At 44.6% G+C, this 12,423-nt stretch overlaps 1 long non-coding RNA gene across 4 annotated transcripts in view; it reads right to left on the bottom strand.

Annotated features, from left to right (window-relative positions):
* LOC310714467 overlaps positions 1-12,423 on the bottom strand; it is a 34,007-nt gene that overhangs the window by 8,084 nt on the left and 13,500 nt on the right. For 3 of the 4 annotated variants that reach the window (XR_014529807.1, XR_014529808.1, XR_014529809.1), the window contains exons 2-3: positions 7,185-7,261; positions 4,900-6,682 (exon numbers count right to left, since the gene is read on the bottom strand). This is a non-coding gene — a long non-coding RNA (uncharacterized lncRNA). Of the gene's footprint in view, positions 1-4,899; positions 6,683-7,184; positions 7,262-12,423 lie in introns of those variants that run through there. The other variant, XR_014529806.1, reaches the window with a different exon arrangement.

A 12,423-nucleotide genomic window follows, 5' to 3' on the forward strand; every position in this document is an offset into this window, starting at 1 on the left:
TGATGTTCTTCTGATCTCCTGAAGCAACATCTTACCTCGCATTTTGCAGATTTCTGTGAAACCACTCGTTGCAATGAACCATTGTATTTATCTCTATTTATTGCTTTTAATCAAGGCTGTTAATCTAAGGTCCTGTTAACACTGAATTTGTTTATTTTCCATTTTTAAAAAGTGCCGCTTGAAATTAAAGGGCATACAGATGTGGAACTATTTTTGTGCAAGTTTAGGAAGTTCATTAAAATATAAGAAATGCAGGTGTTGGTTCATGTAATTTGCCTACTTGTTATAAAGGTAGCAGGTGGCTTTTACCTTTTACCTACTTCATAGATCTTGCGCAGTCAGTTAGCAAAATGGGGACAGGCAACTGTCAACTGTGACAAAAGTGATGAAAGACAGTCATTTTACAAGATATCCTACAGGAAACTTTTGTCCATATAGAAAGCCCATACTAACATCAAGAGACTTTGTTATAAAATTCTGGGCCTTTACCACAACCTCCCTCCCTAAATGACAGGGCATTTTGGGGGGGGGGTATGTATATGTTTCTACACAGTATTTATTTTTTATAATATTACAGATACATTGCTCGGTATGAAACCAATCCCTGAAAAATCACTTGATGGAGTTGGAGGCAGAATTTTAATTTGAGCCTGCCAGTTACATTCCTAACCACCGTGCCTTCGAGGGAAGCTTGCTATCTCTTCTGCCTGGAACTTTTAGTGGCTATGGGATGGCTGCTAGTAACACAGTTCACTGGGCTTTAGATTTGATGCTTACACTGTGGTTTGCACGATGGGTGGAAATGCTGTCCAGTTGCGATGATTTGCACAGAAATTGTCAATACTGGTTGTTTCCATTGTGTAATATGTGGGTGTGTTGGCTGCTGGCTCAGTGCAATAAGAATGTAGCATGCACATGTGGGCTTGCACCACTTGGGGTGCAGCAAACCATGCTGCAGTACAGTGGTCATCTTGCCCAGATCACACAATCATTCCACAGCTACTTGTTGTTCCCACAATAATCCTATTATTTATTTTTTGCCTTGCCCTACAAGGCATATTCTCTCACAAGGCAGTTTCCACATATCATACCTACCCTGCTTTACAAACAGGGTCCTAGAGCTGAGAATGCTACTTGTCCAAGTCCACATTAGAAATGGATTGTGAAGCCAGAACTCCCAAAGGAAAGCCACCAGTCCACATGTTGATTCCACCACCACCACTCCCAAAAAATCTTTTGAGGATCATAATATTATTTTCCTAATTACTCAAACTTAGTTCTGTAGTTTTGAAATATCACATGGATTTGTCTGCAGGAGAACCTCTGTCATGACAGAAGAGTCTCTGGGATATCTTCAGATCTGACTCTTGGTTCGCACCTGACAAAACCTGTTTAGTCTTGCTGGTTCACCATGCAAACTAATAGCACATCCTAGAAAGCACACAACCATCTCCCCACATTACCTGCACCCAGTACTTTTTTCCTAGAAAGAGAGGTACTCACCATGAAGTTGTTAGAGTAAGTTCCACACTTTCTAATAACAAAAAAGAGGTGCTGGTACTGCACCCCCTCGAGACCCCCCTGAGAAAAAGCACTGTCTGCACCCTTGTGAGACATCTTGGGAAGAAAAAAAACAAAGGAGTAAACCCTATACAAATCCAGAGTGGATTCCCTAAGACGGTTGGACGGTTGGTGTCTTGTACACTTCCTTCCAGCAACTCCTGTAGTCAAACTGGTGCTAAATGTATTGCTCTGCTTTCCTTTGGACCATGCAAGGCCGAGAGCAGGGTCTTGTTGCCTGGGTGGTGGGAATGCAACTGTGATGGCCTGGGAATCTGATTCAGAATCTGAACCTGAGGAGTCCCAGCCTGCACAGGAGTCCCCGCCTCCAGGGCCGGCTGAGCCGGGGCAGGGGCTTGAACCTGAAGGGCCCTCACCTGTGCCGGATCCTCAGGAGCAGACACCAGCTGAATCCGTTCTGGCTCCGGAGGTGATCGAGGACCCATTGCCTGCAGGTGCTCCTCTCCCAGCTCTGTCAGGGGAAGGTGAGGCTGCCTCTGGGTCCAGTAACCCTCCAGCCTCTCCTGAGCTGCAGAGGCTCAGAGCAGAGAGGCGGAGGGAACGAAGTTCTCTCAGGAGGAGTGCTCGCCTTAAGGCCAGGAGAGGCGAGGCACCTGTGGACCAGGGCCGCCCTATGCCTCGGAGGAGATAAAGGCCAGCCCGCCCAGTCCCAGGTTGCGGGAGTAACGTCGTTGGAAACCTGTTCCTGCCGGCACCCTGACCTGCTTTCCTGAGTTCCTGACCACGCCCAACTCCTATCTTTGGACCTCGCTTCGCCCCTGATGGACAGCCTCCTTACCCTCGACCTAGGACCGGACTTAGACCACGCCGCATGGTAACACCCCCCCCCCCCAGGACCAGCACAGCAACAAAAACAATGCAGGAGGCAGCAGTTACGAGTGACCTGTCTCTGCAGCCACAGCAGGCGCTGCGATTCTCCAGTGGTTTGACTTCACCTTTGGAGGCGCACTCCATTGTCTCTTGAGACAGACGGATGCCAACATCAACAGGAGAACATCATAAGTTACTTTTCAGGAAGCTCCCGGACATTGCCATATAAACTTTTGCATTCTAAATCCCACACGCCATGACAGCAACCCTATATAACCCTATATAAGCAGAATTTGAAACCAGGGATTCCTATTTTGTTTTATTGTATTTTAATTCTTAAAAAACGCTGAAGCTAAAACAGAATTGTGTGCAATTTACTACTGCACAATGAAGCACATGAACTAACAGGAGATATTAATGCTTAAAAGTAGGTCTAATTCATGCCCCCTCTCGCCAGCATGGAAAAAGCAGTTTCAGGGATGGTGAAAACCACCTCAGCAAATACTACCAGCCTGGCATTAAGAAGGCTTTGGGTATCCCTGGCAAGAAACAAAATGTGTAGTCGTGAGTCAGGAGCAGCCTTTGCCACTCCAGAAAGCTTCTTTGCAAGCATCTCAGGTGGAGTGCATGAGTTGCCTTTCAAAAGGGAACAAGACATAAATCAGGGGCTCTCTTTTGAAAGATGGTAGGGAAGAAGAATGCCGTGCTCTGTATGGGAGCCGTAACTGCGCAGTTATGTGTATGCAAGCAAAGGTTGCCATATGTGAGCTTTGATAGTGCCAGGAAAAACAAACAGAAAATAACTTTGTTCAAATATATAAAAGGATGTCACATAGAGGAGGGAGAAAGGTTGTTTTCTGCTGTTCCAGAGAAGCGGACACGGAGCAATGGATCCAAACTACAAGAAAGAAGATTCCACCTAAACATTAGGAAGAACTTCCTGACAGTAAAAGCTGTTCGACAGTGGAATTTGCTGCCAAGGAGTGTGGTGGAGTCTCCTCCTTTGGAGGTCTTTAAGCAGTTGTCCAGCCTCTGGACAACCATATATCAGGAGTGCTCTGATGGTGTTTCCTGCTTGGCAGGGGGTTGGACTCGATGGCCCTTGTGGTCTCTTCCAACTCTATGATTCTATGATTCTAACTGAATTTTCTTTACTCAATAACGCCTTGATTGGCGGATAGGCATTGGGTAAGCCTAGTCTTGGCTGGAGGGGACGTCGTAGCCTCCATTTGCTCTTTTCGGGCGAGCAGCTTTGCAGGTGGGTCCCAGGCCTCCACTGTGAACCAGCTTATTGCAGGCCGGATTGTCTTGCTGCCGCCGAATTGGACTTTATTAATGAAAGTAGGAAAGAAAAACAAAGTATTATCAGTCTGTATTACAAACAAATCCCAAAGTGACCAAGTCACTGGGAAAAATTGAAACCTCTGATGGACAGATATAGAGACAAGGGGAGCTTGCTGCTGGATGCAACACCGTCACTGGAGGCTTGGGTAATTTTGGTGGCTAGGAGTGTCTTTTCCCCACTACCTGCCCAAGTCCACATTAGACGTGCTGCAGTCATAAGCACAGTAACATGGAAACACGCCCTGTTGACTTACTTTTGAGTAAGCATGCTTAGGATTGGTTAAAACATTCAATACACTGTATGTGACATTTCAAAGTATAAGTATAATTTATTTGGGCCCCAAAAAAGAGTGTTACACATTAGGTGTGCACACCTAAGATTTTTAAAGATGCACCTAGAAATAAAAAAATGTGTTTACAAACAAATATATTATACAAAGGTGCTCAGAAGGAAAGTGTGATTAGAATGGTGGGAAAGCGGCCAAGGCTTTTGTATCTTTAATAGGTGTGTAGAAGAGGGGGAGTTCAGCAGGTAAGGTACACCTGTTGGAATACCCTCTTCTACCTTCCTATCAAAAGCACAAGAGTGCCATCCTTTTCCTCACCTGCCCCTTCTACCTGGATTTGCTGCACCTGCCTGTACAGTGTATTGATTACTCTGTGGCAAATATGTGTCTCTGCTTAGTGTGTGAAGTGGCCCAAGCAGGAAGATTGTAAATGGATTTCTTTGTGCCTCTGAATGGGTGTATGACTCTGAACAGTGAGGTAGCCAAGTTTACATGGTCAAAAACGGAAGGAGCTCTCAAAGCAGAAAGTGGCAAAAAGGCCCCCAAACTTTTAATACGGCCCTGCACAAAGGGATCTGGAATGAATGAAGGACTGACAAAGGTTAGTTTAAGAGCACAGCTTTCTTCTTGAAGGTTATGAATGCTCCAGAAGAATAACAGGAAAGTCACTTTAAGATACTATCGTCTACATTTACTACAAATCAGTGGCGTAGCCTGGCGGGTGCAGGGGGGGCCGGCCGCACCGGGCGCAACATCTGGGGGTTAGGGTTAGGGGGCGCAAATCCACGGGTTAGGAGGCGCAAATCCACGGGTTAGGGGGCGGAAATAACTTGCCTTGCCCCGGGTGCTGACAACCCACGCTACGCCACTGCTGCAAATGAGTGGATGTGAATATGCCAAACTACCTTCAACAGTTTAAGGTTTAGCTGGGTGTATGAACCCCACATCGATCCTTTCCTAAAAGAGCTGTTCTATTGTTGCTTCATAGACTTTATGTAAGGCATAATATCTATTAATAAATAGCCTGGCGGCTTGCTTATCACAAATAACTCTGCTGGCTGGAAGGCTCCTCCCGCATTAGAATCTGCTGTCCTGGGGGTGTTGAGTGGGGTGTAAGAATTCCATCACTCAGCTTTTGCCGCTTGCAAGGGCTGGCAGATTTGCAAGGGCTGCTACAGCCAATCTGTCTGGATCTGTGGAGCCTTTCCTGACTGCAAATCCAATATTCCCCGTATTCATAATGCCTGAGCAGACAGTGTATTGAACTTCACAGGGAAAGTTAGTGCCTCAGCACATTTCTGCACATTGTTTAATCAAGCACCAATTAAGAAGAAGTCTGCCAAAAAGGATGCTCTTTCACAGTCTGCTTGTTAACACTCTACAGACTCTTGTTCCTCGGCATATGGAAAGTCATTTATTCCCAAAGAAATGTGGCGATGGGAAATAAATTCTGCACTGAGCTTTTGGGAAGCTGGCTGTTGTGCTGCACCATGCAAATTTTTAAGCTGCATGTTTACAAGTGTGAATTTGTTTTCTAAAATAGTGAAATCAGTCACTCTTAGGAGCAATAGGCTTAGTGCACACATGAACACAGCACAGACAGTAAACCTTTACAGGAAAAATATATTAAATTAAATCAGACCTTAAGCTGGAAACTTGTTTACAAAATTAGTTTTCTTTCATCTCTTTGGAGAGCAAGTGGCCCAAATCAGTGGTGGCAAAAACTTTCCTACAGCCTTTGAATCAACTCTGGAATCAAGCATTGCTAGAGAACTGGTACTTGTAAACATCAAAAGAGGCATTGTGGGCTCCTGCCCCATTTTATGGCTGAAGGCAAATGAAAGCATGTTAAGACGCTGCACTGTCAATGTTGGTGTCATAGTACAACCATAGTGCCACAGGGCTGAGATGGGCAACTTCAGAATTCCTCAGAAGCCTCTGTGTACAAATCTGAAACCCAAAAGTGCTCAGCCATGGCTGAGGGATGGTAAACGAAAACCCAAGAAGAGGGATAATATTCAAGTATGGAATATCTATCTACCACTCAACCTCTTTGTAAAATGTTCTTTTCTTAAAAATGAAACAGTGGGACATCCCTATCCCCACTCCAAAACTTTACTTAAATGCCTCTTTGTGGACTAGAGTTATACTATCTGCCTCCAGATATACTATCCCTTCCTTGTCTGTATCACTTTATGTCAGGGGATTCTAAATACTTTCCACTCTGGCACTTAAACAGCAGCACTAGCTCAAACCTTTGTAAAATGCTCCTGCGATGCGTCTGGTGGATGCTAATTATAGGGCCACCTACCAAAGCAATGTTCTGAACAATAAGATTGGAGCATTACTCATCTTTCCTTTAGGATGTCAGTTTTTATGTTAAAAGATGGTGAGGTGTTTTAAATAAGAAGAAACAATCTGGAACCAAGTTTTTTATGTAGGGCTTATCCACACCAGAGTTTAATGTGGGTTTCAAGATGATTGTGTTCCCATTTAATTTTTGTAGTCCACATGATGCTACACCAAAAAACCCACTAGGATCTACGCCCCCCCCCCCGTAAATTTGGGTTTACCTGATATGGGGCTAATCCACTAAATTGGGTAGAAATGGACTCCAAATTAGTCCCGTGTTTTGGGGTGGATGGATCAACAGTCACTTTCTTCTATTCCTCATAGAATCATAGAGTTGGAAGAGACCACAAGGGCCATCGAGTCCAACCCCCTGCCAAGCAGGAAACACCATCAGAGCACTCCTGACATATGGTTGTCAAGCCTCTGCTTAAAGACCTCCAAAGGAGGAGACTCCACCACACTCCTTGGCAGCAAATTCCACTGTCGAACAGCTCTTACTGTCAGGAAGTTCTTCCTAATGTTTAGGTGGAATCTTCTTTCTTGTAGTTTGGCTCCATTGCTCCATGTCCGCTTCTCTGGAGCAGCAGAAAACAACCTTTCTCCCTCCTCTATGTGACATCCTTTTATATATTTGAACATGGCTATCATATCACCCCTTAACCTCCTCTTCTCCAGGCTAAACATGCCCAGCTCCCTTAGCCGTTCCTCATAAGGCATCGTTTCCAGGCCTTTGACCATTTTGGTTGCCCTCCTCTGGACACGTTCCAGTTTGTCAGTGTCCTTCTTGAATTGTGGTGCCCAGAACTGGACACAGTACTCCTCTTTCCATGCCCACTCCTTCCTCCGTGCTTCCCTCAGTGCATGTACATTTTCTTCCTGGCATGCTCCTGAACAGAAGAGAGAGAGAGAGAAGATTCCTCAGATTTGCATAAAACCAGTAAACTGCAGAAGCAGTTATTTTTATTAGCTTTCCAAATTATTACAAATCAAACCAAATTACTTTAATTTAATACAATGTCTTTTTAAAAAATCAGGTTTCCCACTCCTGTTGCAAACATATGTCCATCATTCCAAACAATTGTGACACATGGGGGTCAAGCACCTCTGGTTTGGCATCAGTGCCAGATGGGTGTCCTCAAGGCCGAGTTTCTGGGCTTCCTCACTGATGCTGACGGCATCTGCCCATCTCCACCCAAGGTAGCCAGCATCTAGAACGCTCCACCATCACATTCTAAGCAGGAGCTGCAGGCATTTCGGGGACCCTTGAACTTTTATCATTCCATCCTGCCGCACAAACTGTTGTGGAGCCCCTGCACCAGCTCATGGACAAGAAGTCCCCTTGGGTCTGGGGCCAGATGCACGGCGACACCTTCTCTGGGGCAAAGGGCCTCCTTTCCTCAGACAGGGTGCTCACCCACTTCAGTGAGTCCCTGCTTGTGGTACTCGCCGGTGATGCTTCCCCATACGGCTTCAGCGCTGTGCTCAGCAACTGCGCGCTGGCCAGCCAGGAGGCTTTGGTTGCCTATTGCTTGTGGACCTTGTTGGCAGCTGAGTGGAACTGTGCCCAAATTGACAAGGAGGTCGTGGCGGTTGTGGCTGGAGTAAAGAAGTTTCACTGCTATGTACTGAGCTGAATCCTAGAACAATAGGATCCAGAATGCAGCAGTCTGATTGGTTCGCAGGAGCCACCCAATCCAGCTCCAGGTGGAAGTGAATCAGCGACCTGATTGGCCTGCAGGAGCAGCCAATCAGGCTCCTGAGGAAGTGAATCTGCAACCTGATTGGCCTACAGGAGCAGCCTGGAATTAGCCAATCACACGGGGCCCATTGTGTAAATAATGTATATATAGCTAGACGTTTTGGGGAAAGTTTCATTCATTGCTACCACGAGCTGAATAAAGAGCATGAAATTCACACTTGACTCGGGTATATTTCATTCATGATTACCTCTGTGGCCACCACTTCACAATATTCACAGATCACAAGCCAGTGCTGGGCCTCTTTGCACCAGACCCTACAGATCTTGTCCCCCCGCATGCTCTGGTAGTTCATCTTCATGACCCCCTATGACCACTTGCTGCAGCACCGCCCCATTGGCCACACACAGCTGAAGCTTGGCCTTGGGTCATACTTGAACCCACCTACATTTCAACACCCATGTTCATTAGGCTCCACCAACCATAGCAAAACCTTGCTGTCCCACCAGGTGCCACCCTTTTGTGGTTCCTCCATCTCACCAGGCTCTGCTTCCTATAACTAGAACATGGTATTGTTAAATCTGTTTTTAATATGACTATGCAAATTTTATCACTGTACTTTTTTTTACTACGTTGTGAATTGCTTTGGGACTTTTTTTACTACGTTGTGAATTGCTTTGGGACTTTTTTTACTACGTTGTGAATCGCTTTGGGACTTTTTAGTTGGAAGTGTTTTACTAAACCTAATTTCTATACTAGAGCCTATACAGTGGTACCTCAGGTTACATACGCTTCAGGTTACATATGCTTCAGGTTACAGACTCCGCTAACCCAGAAATAGTGCTTCAGGTTAAGAACAGTTTCAGGTTAAGAACGGACCTCTGGAATGAATTAAGTACTTAACCCGAGGTACCACTGTACAGAATAATTGATAGAGATCCACATATAGGAAATATTCTTTTGTGCTTGAGCTCTGCCCCAATTTGTTCATTCCTTCCACATCTTTACTGAGGTCTGCTCTGGGTGGTGGCAATCACCCCAAAAATCTCACCCACCATCAGTGGCATTTAGATCAGCCCTTGTCTTTCACTTCCAATAGATGATTATCTGAGCCAGAGATACATTATCACTCCTTTGTCATTTTACAATTACCTGATTGTTACCTGACATTGTTCAAAAATATAATAATCACCTCAAGTGTTGCTATGACTACATACTAAATGAATGTTCTTGGGTGCTCAGAGCTGCCTAAAGAAAAGTTGCTAAAGAAATAACTAGCAACTTTCAGACAGGGTTGCCCAGTCTGAGTATGACCTGGAGTTTTCAATATTTTTCCACTTCCCGCAACGTCTTCAAGGGAAGTGCATGACCCTTTTTCTCCACCAGGCCATACTCATTCCACCTCACTAGACTCCCCTCTCTAACCAACAGTGACCAGTCCTTAACAGCCAGGGCTATGTGGAGAAGGAAAAATGGGAGGATACTAGCTGCAAAAAATTAAAAATGAAGAGATTTCAGAAATAGACAATGTAGCCCAAACTTTTCCCACCTGGTGCCCTCCTGATATTTTGGACTGCAGCCCCATAATTACCGATAATTGGCCATGCTTTCTAGGAGTGATAACGCTGTAGTCCCAAGCATCTGGAGGACACAGGTTGAGGAAGGTTGAGGTAGCCCAGTGCAGGCGCTTGCCACGAGCATTATACTTGTCCGAAATGCCGAAATTGACAAACAAAATTATTGTAGAAAAGATGAAGAAAAGCAGCCTCCTAAAGTAGGGAAATAAAATCATGTTGTTCAGTAAAATCTGTGGGTGTTATAATTGTGCAAACTCAAACTACAACACACTTCCTTCTTTAATAACAGCTCAGTGTTGTGTTTGTTCAGCTTGTCTATTACCAAAGAAGAAATTAATGATATTATTATGGTCCAAAAACATTCCCTGAGAGGGTCCAGCTTATTATTATATTATATTATATTATATTAGTTTTCCTTTGTACATTTCTCAAAAGCTCTTGTAATTTGACCAAGGTATGATTTCCTACAAGGGCATTTGATAGCATAGACTGTACCAATAAGTGCTACAGCTACATAGGATGTATTTTTGGGGCTTGTATGTCCTTTGATCCACAGAAACAGAAAACGAGTTTTCTTAATTGCATACTTCTGATATATGCAGTGACCAGACTGGCACTATCCTTTCCACAGTCGAAAGTGCAGTGTTCTCAACACTGATGTTCTCTTGTGCTCTCAGTCAGACTGAGTTTCCCCAAACCTAAGACTGTAAGTGACCCTTATTCAAGCCTTGTGCGTCTTTGGCTGGACTTTATTTATAGTGTAACTTAAAGACATGTCTAGGTCTTGTCATATCTTAAAGACAAACAGATTTATTATGGTAAAAGCTTTTGTGGATTAGAGTCCACTTCATAAGCTATATGAAGAGTTACTATTTTCTTATGCAAATGGTTGCCATATGTCCTCTTTTTCCAGGACAAGTCTTCTTTTTCATGATGACAGTTGCCATAGAGATCCATAGTTAAAAGTAGAAGTTGGCAAATGTGCCTTCTTTTTTGCTCTTCAAAACATGGCAACCTTAGTTCTTTATGATAACACAGACATTTTAACATTGGCAAGTGGGAGGAGACCCCATTATCTACATTTAGGCCTCTGGTAGTGGGACTGAACTTCTTAGCCCTCGTTATACATTATTCAAGTGAAGGCAGAACAGGTACAAAGGGCTGCATCCCTGTCCCCAGTGATGTGCAGCTGGCCCTGATGCTGCTATTCACACACTAGGGTGAACATCTTAATTGGGGAAGCCTGTGTGTATTTTTACCCAAGTCCTGGAACCTAGAACAACCAAGGAAGTCCACAGAAGGAGACTTTTGCACCTCAAGCATCCACACTAATGTCAGGCAATTTCTACCTGAATTGCCCATTCACACGGATAACATGTGACGGGAACTGTTTGACGTTCCTTTTTTTCTAAGAACTGTCACTTTAAGGACAGTTGCATAGTGGTGGGTTGAAATGTTCTCCCACTGGTTTCTGAAAACTGCTTTTTCCAGTATTGGAGTCCTATCCCTTTATCCTGTTGCCTAAATCAGTGGTTTTCAACATTTTTGAGTCCACAGCTCTCTTGGCTGTTATGTTGTGGGTGAACATATCAGACGACACAGCAATTCTTCAAACAGTTCTTGTTTATTCGCAGGCCAGAACAGAACTGAACTGAAGGGTTCAGCCAGCCTGCTTATATAGAGCTCCACAACAACACAACTGTAACACTTTCTGTAACTATCCAATCACTGAATGTCACTTCCAATCCCTTATTTGCATATGTGGACCTGAGTGAAAACTATCTACAGTCTCCCCATGCTGGCCCAGGGTGAGAACTTCCGTATATAACATTGACCATCCACATTTTTCTGCAGCTCCCCTGTGGAAGCCACTTACACTGAGGTTCTGTTACAGGACACGCATAAGTGGGGATTTTCCCATTCCTCCCCACCACTTTTCAGTGCTATTTTTGGCACGTGTTTAAGTGGGAATGCATGTGGGAAGCCAAGCAACATCACTGCTCTGCAGGGCCGAACTGACACTCTCCACATGGGAGACCCAGCCGGCCTTTCCTGAAATTAGTGTGCGCATGGTGGGCGGGGCAGGAGTAGAGGGGAAAAAACAAGGTTAAGATCAGAAGCAGAAATATTTTGTTATTGCGAGGAAGGAAAGCTTTTTCACATCATTGGATCACATCATTTGGATGGGTAGTCTGAGAAATTAGTGACATAAAACCTTAGGTTGCAAGTTTAAGAATAAGTCAGAAAATAAGCAGTTGCATCAAGAGCTTGGCCTGGGCCCAACTGAGCAAGGCACTTCCTATGTTCTTGCCAAACCAGACACGATGTGGAGATACGAGAATAAGGTATAACAAGTTTAAAAAGTAATAGCAGGTGCAAAGGCTCCATCTGGATTTGGGTTGTATTTCTGGAGGAAGAGTGGTTAACCTGTTCCCCTCCTGCCATCATCCTGAGACAAATCCTTTCCCAAGCCACTGCTTGCCCCACACAAGCAATTGGGCTTGACTATTATTAGTGTTTTGCAAAACCTGCAGAGAGCCCCCCCCCCGCCCTGTCTTGTAGGACAGGACTCCCCCTCCTCCAAGAGATGGGGTGCAGGGAGACTCTGGTCTGGTAAATTCCTTGCTGGTGAGCTAACCTACAGGCAATGTAAATAATTTTTGCTCATAAACAGAAAATGAGAAGGATGATTAGTAATAAAAATCAAACAATTAGAAGTCCCATCATCAGTGCAAACATATTTCTAGATACACGGCGCACAGGCGCACAGCTCAA

The sequence above is a fragment of the Podarcis liolepis genome (genome assembly GCF_965112155.1).
Source record: "Podarcis liolepis genome assembly, chromosome: 8".
Lineage (NCBI taxonomy): Eukaryota > Metazoa > Chordata > Lepidosauria > Squamata > Lacertidae > Podarcis > Podarcis liolepis.